General features: G+C 42.1%; 2 protein-coding genes across 5 annotated transcripts in view; both read left to right on the forward strand.

The window, feature by feature from the left end:
• Positions 1–13,638, forward strand: part of LOC126988436 (zinc finger protein 708-like) — a 227,702-nt gene that overhangs the window by 198,912 nt on the left and 15,152 nt on the right. For 3 of the 4 annotated variants that reach the window (XR_007741951.1, XR_007741947.1, XR_007741948.1), the window contains one exon: positions 12,453–12,926. The exons of the other annotated variant lie outside the window; for it this stretch is intronic. The gene's annotated coding sequence lies outside the window, so the exon portion shown is untranslated. The remainder of the gene's footprint in view (positions 1–12,452; positions 12,927–13,638) is intronic. 4 annotated transcript variants of the gene reach the window in all.
• Positions 1–13,638, forward strand: part of LOC126988437 (gastrula zinc finger protein XlCGF46.1-like) — a 39,489-nt gene that overhangs the window by 3,304 nt on the left and 22,547 nt on the right. The gene's annotated exons all lie outside the window — the stretch shown is intronic.

A 13,638-nucleotide genomic window follows, 5' to 3' on the forward strand; every position in this document is an offset into this window, starting at 1 on the left:
GTGGTGTGAGTAGAATGGATGGAATGAGTAATGAAAGTGTGTACGAGCATTTTGGAATGTGTCACAGGGGTGAAGGGAAGAAGTGTGAAGTGGTGGAAGAAGTGAAGCGACAGACCTTAAAGTGGTTTGGCCACATGGAGCGAATGGAGGAGAGTAAGATGACCAAAAGGATTCGTGTATGTGAGTGAGATAGAGGGAGGGAATGCTAGAGGACGACCTCCAGTGAAATGGAGGGATAGGGTGCAAGAGTGCGTTAGGGAGAGGGGGGAAAGATCTTTGAGAAACTTTGAGCAGGCAAGGAGGGAGTGTCTGGATAGAGAAAGTTGGAAGCTCTTCTGCCGTGGCCATCCCCTGGTGGGAGCTCCTAGGACCAGGCGTCGCTGAAATGATGATGATGATGAGTTACATGGTTGTTTTTGATATTTTATAAATTGATTCATTAATACTTACGTACTGAGTGAAATTTTAGATGATTTTGGTTTATGAATATGGATCCAGTTGAGTCAAATTTGCTTTTAATTCCCCCTTGAGCACGAGGACACGTATACTGCTTTCTGGTATGATTCTGAGGGCGTGTCTGCTGCATCTTGGCCAAGTTCTTCTGGAATGATGTAATTTTTTCCTGTGTATTGTATGAGAGCTTTCAGAGTTCAGGTCGTATATGATAACTTACTTGACTCATTATGATTACGTTGGAATGTGAGTTGCCTATACCTGGAAAGGAAGCCCTCAGATGCACTCTGCTGCAATAAATATATATATATATATATATATATATATATATATATATATATATATATATATATATATATATATATATATATATATATATTTTTTTTTTTTATTGTACCAATATATAGAAACAGTTCAGTTTACCATAAAATACATTCAACTGTTTTCTGTGGTTCGTCATCTTAAGAAAGAGTATAATATTTTTTCCCTTTATTATTATCATTATATGATTTACAAATAATAATGAATGTAATTCCTCCACTGAGCCACATTGTCGTTCACCAAATAAATCAAGGAGTCTAGAGAAGGAGAGGCAATGGTGCTCGCAAGACTGAGGACGAGGACTAGTTATTCTCATCGCACCCAGATGGCAGCACCATGTCTGAAAGGGTGAGGAGGTTAAGCTTGATCAACAAGTTTAACCTTTTATACAATATATGTTGCGTGTTGAGTATATGTATTTTATAGTGATCACGCACCCAAATGATTTATCTTGGTGTTAAAAAGTCTCCCATACCTATTATCAATAGTTTAACACCAAGGAAAATAGAATGAAGATATGAAAATATTTTCAATAACATTCAATAACAATTCCGCCTCCGGGTGGCTCGCAGCCGTTTGTCATCAAAGTCACCCCACCGCCATGCTCTTATATTCGACATAATTCTTGCAGGTTTGTTGCAGAAAAAAACCACTGCCTGGAGTTCTGCAACATTTTATTCCCTTGAGACGGCAGGCGGTAAGGAAATGCAGTGAGTGAGTTTTGTGCGGGAAGAATAGACGAGGAGCGAGAGAAGGCTGTAGGTTACTGTACGTTTTGAATCAACGCCGCCCCGGTCTCTCCACTACATGACCTTTTGGCTGGTGACTGCTGGAAACAAGGTTCTTTATGGTCTTGTATATCACTACTAATATTGGGAGTTATATGTTTTTACTCCCGAGAATATTAATATTGACGTAGTGAGACAATACAGTCAAGCCTCGGTTTACAAGTTTAAAGTTTCAATTCGTTCCAGAATTTTGTTCGCACACCAAAACACTTGTAAACCAAATCGAATTTCCCCATTAAAAATAATGAAATCCCATTAATGCGTCCCATATCTCAAAAAATATTTATAAAGAATATTTTACATGCTATTTTTTACAGAAAGTAATTTACTAACATAGTAATGATAAATAATATGAAACACAAATCAATGTGTTACGGTGGAGACTCCCGCAACCGCTAGCTACGCTCGAGGTATAGGCTTCGCCCCGGGTTTTAGCAGCAGCAGTTCACCTTTTCTTGAGGCACCGGAATTACGTTCAACCACTAACCCAACGTATCGTCCGAGATGGAGGGTGAATAGGAGTCGGTCACGTCGAGGAGGGCATGCAAGCGGCCAAGACTTTTCTCCCGTTCCTGTTGCGAGTATAGTATCCACCGTTCCTGTTTTCCTCTTTGCAGCACCATCCCTTTTAACTATCTTTCTGGGGGACATTGTTAAAGCACAAAAAACTCATACTGTAGTGCTGAAAACACACTGCAGTGCTGAAATCATGACATGAGCCCACAGATGCTATTTCTACGAGTTTACAGCGTGGACGGAAAGTATATAGAGCCGTCATCTTGCGGTCGAGAATTACCGTAGACCAAGCAAGAATTAACCCGAAATCTTGCAAAATTCTTGCGTTTCTTGTTCTGGCGTGTCAGATTTTGAAGAATTCCCCCCAATTCTTGGCAAGAATCAGCTAGGGGTCCTGCGCAAGCCGCGGCGGGGCTAGGTACGGCCACTGTCTTGCTGGCTGCACCTCCATAGACCTATGGCAATGACCATTTCCTGAGCTTCCTGTGGGTAACCCAGCCAGGTGGGGGTGGACATAGAGTTCATTAGGTTACTGTTGCTTCATAGACCATTTTAAAGCATCACTATGTTAAGTAGGTACTTCCTCGGTATACCGAGTAGAATCGATACCACTTGGTACTGCGGTTACCGTTAAAAGTATCGGAATCCTAACGGTACCATTACAGGTAGCCTTCTATACTCAGCTCGGCGAGAAATGGACGACGAGACTTGGCACCGGAGTTCCCCCACTGCTGCCAGTCTCCACAGATCCCCCTTTTCCAACCCCGCTTCAGCTCCCTGCCCTCTGTCTCTGTCTTTCTCTCTCTTTCTATACAAATTGGTGTATTTCCGAAATTATTCTAACTTTTGTTCCACACCACCACTGAGGTAAAAATCAAGGCGTGTTTTCTGTATAAAGGTTTCCCCCCATCCTAAACGTGGCATATGAGCGGGGGAGGGCGACCTTGCCATTACCTCGGTTCACACACACACACACACACACACACACACACACATGCTCGCTATGGACCGTTCCCCTGCTTCAAGCTCGCCATATGGCCACCTTCACATCCAAGCTATATATATATGGAAACAGAGAGAGAGAGAGAGAGAGAGGGGGGGGAGTTGGGCGGGGTTGGAGAAAGAAGGCGGGCGGTGATCTGTGGAGGTGTGGCAGCAGCGCGGAATCCCGGCGCTCCACCCCATCGTTCATTTCTCACTGCGCTGAGTATAGTACCGGTTGGATTCCCAATAGCGGCGCTTATAGCGACACGCTCGCCTGCTATGCTTAGCTGTGGAGTGTTGGGCCGTCTTCCCGCCATTTTGTCCTGATTTGTTGTTTCCATCTTCCCTTCCGCTTTCATTATTTTATTAACTTATCTATTAGACAATTCTTTATGTCCGACTTTTTTAAAGGTTTGCTAATATATACTGTTATTGTTATTAGACTATGAGTTCATCCGTAATAACCATATATGCTATTTTTTATCGAAAAAATACATATTCCCCTCATTCAGAGAGAGAGAGAGATCATTAATTAATCCACCATACACAATAAAGTGTAAACGAAATAACAGTTTAAATCCCTTGGCGAGGTCCCACGTCCCCATCACCTTTTAATAATCCATTTACTACATACCAATTACATTTTTGCTACGTTATTGCTACCTTTAGCGTGCATATTGCCACGACCTTCCTGGTACCTACCATTAGCTTTCTAGAACGGTTCTTGCAACAGCTCCTTGCAGTACCAGTAACCTGTGTGTCATAACTCTTATTTTCCTTTGCTGCTTCAGTCACATAACCATATTCTTTACCTCACTTTTTATGCACATAATTAACAGTGAAAATCAATGGTAGTGCACATGCAGATTAGCTGAGCCTTAAAATCTAAGGTGGTCTCAACCAGCAAATGACCAGAGATAGAACAAGATGTGGTGAACTAATATTTTATTGATGCTTTTCTCCCTCATGACGCAGTCTGTCACACACTGTTAAGTTCTCGTTTTTAACACTGATACGCAGTACAGTCATGTCTAGTCCTCAAGCCAAGCGGAAACGACAGCCGTATATGCAGAAATACACAAAAACATGGGAGTGACCGTTGTTTGAAAGTTGGCTGACAAGAAGCGGCAATTAAGGGCCCTATACGCGTATATGTATTTCCACTGTAATTGTGTGATTCTGACGGAAAGGCGGGCAAACCAACTAGGAAAGCATGCTGCCGGGGCAAAACATAAGAAGATAGTTGAAAGTGCAAAACATATAGTTAGTGTACTTGATATGCCTTTTGTTAGTGGAGAAAAGCATGCTGAAAAACAAGGGAAAGAAGCAGAAGTACGGTTGGCTGCAGTAGTGAGCGAGCTAAATCTTCCATTTTTATCTGCGGATAAACTTGCTCCCGCTATTAAAATGATATGTCCAGACCCAGATGTAGCACAGAAACTGCAGGAAGTGCGGAAAAACAAAATGTGCAGCCATCGTGAAGAATGTCCTCGGTCGAAAGGAGTGTGATGAATTATTAGTACATCTTAGAGTAAATTGTTTCTCTCTGATAGTGGATGAGTGGGCTGCATAAGACTACTTGTAATTGTTGTACGAGTTGCCACTCAGAAAAGCATTAATAGCGGTGTATAGGGTGATGAATGGTCTAGAGAAATTGGATAGAGATGACCTTTTGATAAGAGAGAAACTTAAAAGGAAATGGAAAACTGTTGAGAAAAGGAATTTGTGGAAGAGACATCAAGAACAGCTTCCCGCAGATCGAGATGTGTGTGTGTGGGGGCTGGAGAGGGAAGTGGTACAGGCTAACTCAATAAACGCATTTAAGGCCAAATTAGACGGAACAGCTTGAGCATAGCTGAGCCGTTCCTGTAGACCACAACTAGATAAACTAGGTAAATACACATGCAGGGGGCTCCCGTGGTCCCGTGGTAGAGTCTACCTTGCGCTTCGGCGGGTTGCTGGGGCGTGGGTTCGAGACCTATCAGTTACCATGGGGGTGGAAAGGAGGGCTCTTTCCGACACCCTCAGCCCGTTGTTGGGCCTCCTCCTTGAAAGAACTGGGTATCTATCTACCAGCCGTCTGGGGGGTTGCGCGGCATGCACCGCCTTCCTCCATTGGGGTATATCCCCAACGAAATACCTCCCCCCCAAAAAAATACACATGCACCTTGCAAGACACACACACACACACCAAAACACATGCACATTGCAAAAAATAACTACACACACACATATTGCAAGAAATAAATACACACACACATATTGCAAGAAATAACTACACACACATATTGCAAGAAATAAATACACACACACATATTGCAAGAAATAAATACACACACACATATTGCAAGAAATAAATACACACACACATATTGCAAGAAATAAATACACACACACATATTGCAAGAAATAAATACACACACACATATTGCAAGAAATACACACACACACATATTGCTCGAAATAAATAAACACACATATTGCAAGAAATAAATACACACACATATTGCATGAAATAAATACACACACATATTGCAAGAAATAACTACACACACACATATTGCAAGAAATAAATACACACACACATATTGCAGGAAATAACTACACACACACATATTGCAAGAAATAAATACACACACATATTGCAAGAAATAAATACACACACACACACACACACGCACACACACACACACACACACACACACACATATTGCAAGAAATAACTACACACAGACATATTGCAAGAAATAAATACACACACACACACACACACACACACACACACACACATATTGCAAGAAATAACTACACACAGACATATTGCAAGAAATAAATACACACACACACACACACACACACACACATATTGCAAGAAATAACTACACACAGACATATATTGCAAGAAATAAATACACACACACACACACACATTGCAAGAAATAAATACACACACACACATTGCAAGAAATAAATACACACACATATTGCAAGAAATAAATACACACACACACACATTGCAAGAAATACCCACACACACACACACACACACACACACACACACACACACACACACACACACATTGCAAGAAATAAATACACACACACACACATTGCAAGAAATAAATACACACACACATATTGCAAGAAATAAATACACCTACATGCAGTACATTGCAAGACTCTGGGACCGTCCCTGGCCCGGGACGGGTCTTCCTGGCGCGAGAGGAAGGAAGGAAGGTAAACACGGCTTGGCTTCCCAGGACCCAAGAACTCGCCTCAGAACCACTCGGTGAGCGTTTGTAGCCTTACTTTTTGCGGCTACTTGCACGGCAGTTAGTCTATTGCAGTGTTTATCTGAGAGTGCATTAATTGGCAGATGACCATGCCAGCATTTTCTGTGCTGTGGCCGTCGCATCAGACATCGTGACAGAACAGAGTATTGTCATTGCCTGAACATGAACGTGCAATTTGTGTTGCTAGATTTCTTGCTTTCCTTGCGTTTTGACCAGCTCGGCTGCGGGTGTTTGCTCCCGTGACTCCCGCACCGGGCGAGATTCTTCACGCCAGAAGTACACCCGTCTCTGTAAAGGACACTTGAGCATCATGAAGGACTTTGTGCACCTAAAACACTACTGTATTATTTGCTGTCGCACATCACTCGTCCATGAGATATCGTCCGGGGATTATTGTAGAGTGGCGAGCCTACTAATTTTGAGACGCTGATTCATTATTTTTGGACAAAATATGATTCTTTATATCTATATATATATATATATATATTTATATATACATATATATATATATATATATATATATATATATATTTTTTTTTTACGTTGTTGCCTATTGCGCCGGTAGGCATCTTCCCGGTGGGACCTGATGGTCGGCCCAAGGCTTCTTCCAGGTGGGGCCTGATGGTCGGCCCAGCCCGTTGTGGCGCAGGCGAGTGTTTATAGTGGCGCCATCTTGCATTGGCTCATGCTGCCCCCCGGAACTCGTTCTTGATTCGCTTGGACGGCTTCCTCTAGAGTCCGGGTTGATGGGTGGTCTTCAGGACAGCATGTGGGTAGTTTTAAGCCACTCGGCGGTGACTGAAAAATCCGAGTGGTAGCGTGAGGATTCGAACCCGCGTCGTCCATCACGCGGCGAATGTGGGTCCAGTACGCTATCACTTCGGCCACCGCCTACCGGTAATATGGTGATAGTATTTTTTCCTGGGTAATTGTGGAGAACCACTCTGTGCCTCCAAAATTCAATGTTACACCTCCATATTATAGTTTAAGGGACTAAATACATGTCTCTTAACCATAATATGAAGGCACACGTTCTTAAAAGTAAAGAAAAAAGGCCGAATCCCCTTCCCCCAACGATCTTGGGAGACCCGCGGGAAGTTGGGGTTTTTGGGTGGGGGAGCATATTTAAACTATTCCAACCGAACTTTACATAGCCTGACAGCTAATGGGAGGGCTTTGCCCCCCTCGACCCCCCTGCTAACAAAGGGGGGCTGTGTACCCCCTGGACCCCCCCATTAAAACGATAAACCCATATCTTTACTGGATGGAATATATTGTTGCAGCGTGGAGAAGGAAATGGTGGAACTGCTGGCCAACATCCGGGAATGTACGCTTGAACATGGACTCAGCCAAATAGCTGGCGAAATGGTGAGTGTGCCTCCCAAACCTGGGAATGTTGCTCCTCACATCCACCACATCTGTCCGCCATTTTTCCACTACTAAACTAGGTGAGCCAAGAAACACCCGACCGCGACCCCTATTAGACACGACAAACATATGCAACCAATATAAAAGCCTCTCAAACCAACTACTTGAACAGGAATCTCTAATATTTAATACTATTTTGCTTTAACACTCGATCCCTTACCAAGAGAGGGGTTCCGTGCATTTATTGAGCAGGCGCACTGTCACCATCAAAATGGCGCTGGCTCACATGCCGCCATTGGTGGCTTTATTTACAAAATATATATTATTGCTGTAAGTAGAGCACAGAAACTGTTCATTTCAGGTAGACAGCATCATTGCAACAGCTGCTTTTACCCCACAATTTCCCTGGTCTTCTTAGCCCTCCCCACTACCAGATGTTTTAAGGGGACGACTACGGGGTGTCCTCCAGCGCATATGGTACGTCCTATAGCTTTGAAATTTTAGTATGTTGTTGTAGGTGTAAAGGTATGATATTCTGTGAATTTCATGAAATTCGGGTGAAGTTTAGGAGAGACTCAAACAAAACGTCTTTTTCTTTTTTTTCTTTCACAGACTTTATTTTTCAGTTAATCGGTTTGAAAAAAAAAGTCAAAGAAACTTTGTTTACCTATCTACATTTTGTTGGAAGTAACTTTTTGATTTTTTGTTTTGTCTTCAAAGACAAAAAATTACAATGTTTTGTAACTTATTATTTCCTCTACTCTGTCCTGTTTCCTTTTGACATTATTGAAAATCCATTCCCAACAAAAAATTGCCCTTTAGTTGTAGTTTTAACTGATACTTAACATAAGGCGATCAGATTTTTTACCGATTTTGTGAAATTATTTGAAGCTGAACCCCTTCACTACGGCTGGCCCAAAACAGTGCCTCGCGCCGTATTTGGGATTGCCGCGCGCGCCAAATTTCAAATGTCGCTATTGAATATAACAAGCTTTCAGCCATAAACTCAACATAATTATTATGTATTATATATGAAAACATGCAGAATCAAATGGTGCACTAAAAGAAACATAAATTAATTGATAATTTTGAGATGGAAGCATAAATATAGAGATAAAATAACTCGTATATTGGCTAAAGCGAGCCAGGATGCAGTATACATGTCCTTGGATGTGGTACGGGGCACGCAAGGATGCAGTATACGCGTCCTCGTGTTGAAGGGGTTAAAAAACTACTTTTTGAGATACTGGCTACTAAAGATTTTTTCCATTTCATTCCTGTCTTGCCATTTGTATTTATTTGATTGACATGAAATTTTCACATATTATTGTGTATATCTTGTTGACTTACTGGAGAATGATCAGGCCTCTGGTCCCGCAGGAGTGCCTTGCTTCTTGAGGGGGGGAAAAGATGGAGGGAGAGAGGAGGAGGGGGGAAAAGATGGAGGAAGGTAGGAGGAGGGGGAAAAGATGGAGGAGGGAGGAGGAGGAGGGGAAAGATGGAGAGGGAGGAGGAGGGGGAAAAGATGGAGGGAGGGAGGAGGAGGGGGAAAAGATGGAGGGAGGGAGGAGGAGGGGAAAAGATGGAGGAGGGAGGGAGGAGGAGGGGGGGAAAAGATGGAGGAGGGAGGGAGGAGGGAGGGCGGGAGGAGGAGGGGGGAAAAGATGGAGGGAGGGAGGAGGAGGGGGGAAAGATGGAGGGAGGGAGGGAAAGGATGGGAGGAAACTGAAAGAAGGAAGGGAAGGAAAGAAATACAGCTGAAGCAAAAAGTGTGTGTGATGGAAAATGAGAGAGAGAGAGAGAGAGAGAGAGAGAGAGAGAGAGAGAGAGAGAGAGAGAGTGTGTGTCACCTGTCCTCAAGGGCTGACCTCACACACTCATCAGAAGAAATTTTTGGGCCGTTAAGACGGGGACGAGGAGGGGTGGGGAAGGCAGGTACGGGGAGAGTGAGGTGGCTATGGACGATGAATTAGTAAAAAATTGAAAAGATTACAAAAACAGATCCCAGCTCTGACATTCAGGTGACATCGGCTGTGACTGTACGATAAAACGGTATAAAATTCTTTTATAGTACGGTCCAAAGGTGTGACCAGTGTCACCTAACTTGCAACTGGACACAAGGGAGCCCGAGGTACAACTGACTTGTTAGCCACACTCCCACGGGTGGGTTGGGGAGACCAGCGGAACAGTGGATCAGGAGATTGAAAAAAAGATGGCATCCCATAAACAGCTCCTTCACAGTATTGCCTCAGCTGTCCTTACAGGCAACCCTTAACTGGAAATGGCAATCATGGCTGCATTAATGCAAATGGTGTTTGATGCACCTTAGAAAAAATTCAGACTAGGCCAAAGACTGGCACAGGAACCTTCCATCACCCAAGCAATGATGCCAAGTCTGCAGTTCACTCCCTAAAAGATTATCCATGCCAGGTTATGTGACAGCAACTATAGTGTGCGTTTGTGTTGGGAGTTATGAGGATGGGAGGAGAGGCAGCCCACAGAATATGACAACATTTATCCCACTGACAGCAGGGCCTGAGGAGGCCACTCCTGCAGTAGGCTGTTAAGCAGATATATATATGTTACTGGAACAAGGCACTGCATTAACACCTCATCTCTTACATACCAGGAAGTGGTGTCGGCCATGCTGGGAGGAGCACTGTGCTAGAAGACAGCATACACTTTGTGCCTCAACAGCCGCCACTTGTGCTGGTGCTGGTGCTGAAGTGAGGGTCTGTGGCGGGAAGCACAGTTCCAGGAAATAGCAAACAACCCTTTGTTTCCTGACTGCCACCACTGGTGCTGAGGTGAGGGTCTGAGGCGGGAAGCACAGTTCCAGGAAATAGCAAACAACCCTTTGTTTCCTAACTGCCACCACTGGTGCTGAGGTGAGGGTCTGAGGCGGGAAGCACAGTTCCAGGAAATAGCAAACAACCCTTTGTTTCCTGACTGCCACCACTGGTGCTGAGGTGAGGGTCTGAGGCCAGTGCTGTGCTCAACACTCACTGTGTCCTCACTGCCACTGACTTCAGGACTTCTTCCTGCATCCCGTGCCTCACCTGCTGGCTTGGTCCCTGAGTGTGGGGTCAGGGGAACCTTGCCACCTGCCACAACTCCCCTGATGTTCCTGCAAGACCTGCCAACTCCTCACATCAAGATCAGTGTTGCAGTGAAGGCTGCAAGGCCTGGGTGGCCGGGACCAGCAGGAGCAGACTGCCACTGGTGTGAGGATCAGGGTGGTCAGAAGAACCACCTCCACCACTGTTGGCATCTCCAGCCATAAAGGAAAGGAAACTTAGAGTGTGAGATATTAGACTGAAAGCACGTTCACACGACACAGCCTTGCACACATTGGTGAAGGAAAGCATGAATGCCATGACGGTGGTAGAAAATTAAGTAAGAATAGTACCCTTAACACACACACCCTTACATACACTGGTGAAAGAAACCAAGAAAGATAAGTTAGTGGAAAAGGATCCAGTGTGAAGAGTTCCTTCAACCAACGCACTGTTAGATACAATGGTGAAAGAAATCATCAATGTGGAGTTTGTGGAAAACGGTTTGGTCTGAAGAGTGTCTTCAACAGACACATTCATATACACGCTGGTGAAATAAATTATAAATGTGATGAAGTATTCAGGGGGAAGTCTGAAATGAACAAACACACCCTCACACACACTGGTGAAAAAAATCATGAATGTGAATTTTGTGGGAAACGATTTACTCAGAAGAGTACCCTCAACACCCACACCCTCACACACACTGGTGAAAAAAATCATGAATGTAAATTTTGTGGAAAACGATTTACTCAGAAGAGTACCCTCAACAGCCACACCCTCACACACACTGGTGAAAAAAATTATCAATGTGAAATTTGTGGGAAACGATTTACTCAGAAGAGTAACCTCAACAAACACACTCTCACACACACTGGTGAAAAAAATCATGAATGTGAAATTTGTGGGAAACAATTTACTGAAAAGAGTAACCTCAACAAACACACACTCACACACACTGGTGAAAAAAATCATGAATGTGAAATTTGTGGGAAACGATTTACTGAAAAGAGTAACCTCAACACACACACCCTCACACACACTGGTGAAAAAAATCATGAATGTGAATTTTGTTGGAAAATATTTACTCAGAAGAGTACCCTCAACAATCACACCCTCACACACACTGGTGAAAAAAATCATGAATGTGAAATTTGTGGGAAACAATTTACTCTGAAGAGTACCCTCAACACACACACCCTCACACACACTGGTGAAAAAAATCATGAATGTAAATTTTGTGGGAAACAATTTACCTTTAAGAGTTACCTTAACAACCACACCCTCACACATACTGGTGAAAAAAATCATCAATGTGAATTTTGTGGGAAACGATTCATTAAGAATAGTCACCTCAAGAGACACACTCTTGCACACACTGTTGAAAAAAATCATGAATGTAAATTTTGTGGGAAGCGATTTACTCTGAAGAGTCACCTCAACAACCACACCCTCACACACACTGGCAAAAAACCTCATGAATGCTTAGAGTGTGGCAAAAGGTTCATTACCAAGACTAATTTGAACATACATACCTTCAGACACTCTGGCCTGAGAAAGTTCAAGTGTGATGTTTGTGGGAAACATTTCAAGGTTAAGGGGGATATTGCCCAACACATGAAGATCCACTTCCCCTGAAGTGTTGTGTTGTGCTGCTGTATTTGGGAGTGTAGGTGGAGGTGGTGTTAAGTAAGCATATTTATTTGGCCTATGTGATGTACACAGATACAGTAGATACACATATGGATGTGAATAATGGCACAGTCTGTTGAGCTGTAGCTCCCTGACAGACAGCTTTCTTTTTACGTAATACATTGTTGCATGTGGTTGATTACGCAATGTTGTGTATAAAGGAACAAATTATTTTATGGATTACCAAATAAGAATAATAAACAAGATTACATTATAATGAAAAATTCATGCCTTGAGTTCTGAAGAGCTAATTCATTTTCTTTTACCTTCACCTTGAATTGATCTAGATTACCGTTATTTACTAGATTTTTAATTTCCGTGTATAAAGAATTCCACAGGCTAGGACCAAAACATAAGATGCTGTGTTTGAAAAGTAGCTCAAATGTGAAGACACACCTGGTTACCTTGTTACTTCTGGCCTAGTGAGCAGATTCAACGAGTTGAGTTCCATGGTAGTTTTTAATATTTTATAAACTGATACATTAATACTTATGTACTGAGTGAAATTTTAAAAGATTTTGGTTTATGAATACAGATCCAGTTGAGTCAAATACTTTTTATTAATTCCCCCTTGAACACGAGGACGCGTATACTGCTTTCTGGTATGATTCTGATGGCGTGTCTGCTGCATCTTGGCCATGTTCTTCTGGAATGATGTAATTTTTTCCTGTGTATTGTACGAGAGCTTTCAGAGTTCAGGTCGTATATGATAACTTACTTGACTCATTATGATTACGTTGGAGTGTAAGTTGCCTATACGTGAAAAGGAAGCCTACAGATGCACTCTGCTGGCAATATATATATATATATATATATATATATATATATATATATATATATATATATATATATATATATATATATATATATATATATATATATATATATATATATATATATATATATATATATATATATATATATATATATATATATATATATATATATATATATATATATATATATATATATATATATATATATATATATATGTAAATTTAATTGTACCAATAGATAAAAACAGTTCAGTTTACCATAAAATACTTTCAGCTGTTTTTTGTGGTTTGTCATCTTAAGAAAGAGTATAATATTTTTTCCCTTTATTATTATCATTATATGATTTACAAATAATGAATGTATTTCCTCCACTGAGCCACATTGTCGTTC

The sequence above is a fragment of the Eriocheir sinensis genome, chromosome 69 (genome assembly GCF_024679095.1).
Source record: "Eriocheir sinensis breed Jianghai 21 chromosome 69, ASM2467909v1, whole genome shotgun sequence".
NCBI lineage: Eukaryota > Metazoa > Arthropoda > Malacostraca > Decapoda > Varunidae > Eriocheir > Eriocheir sinensis.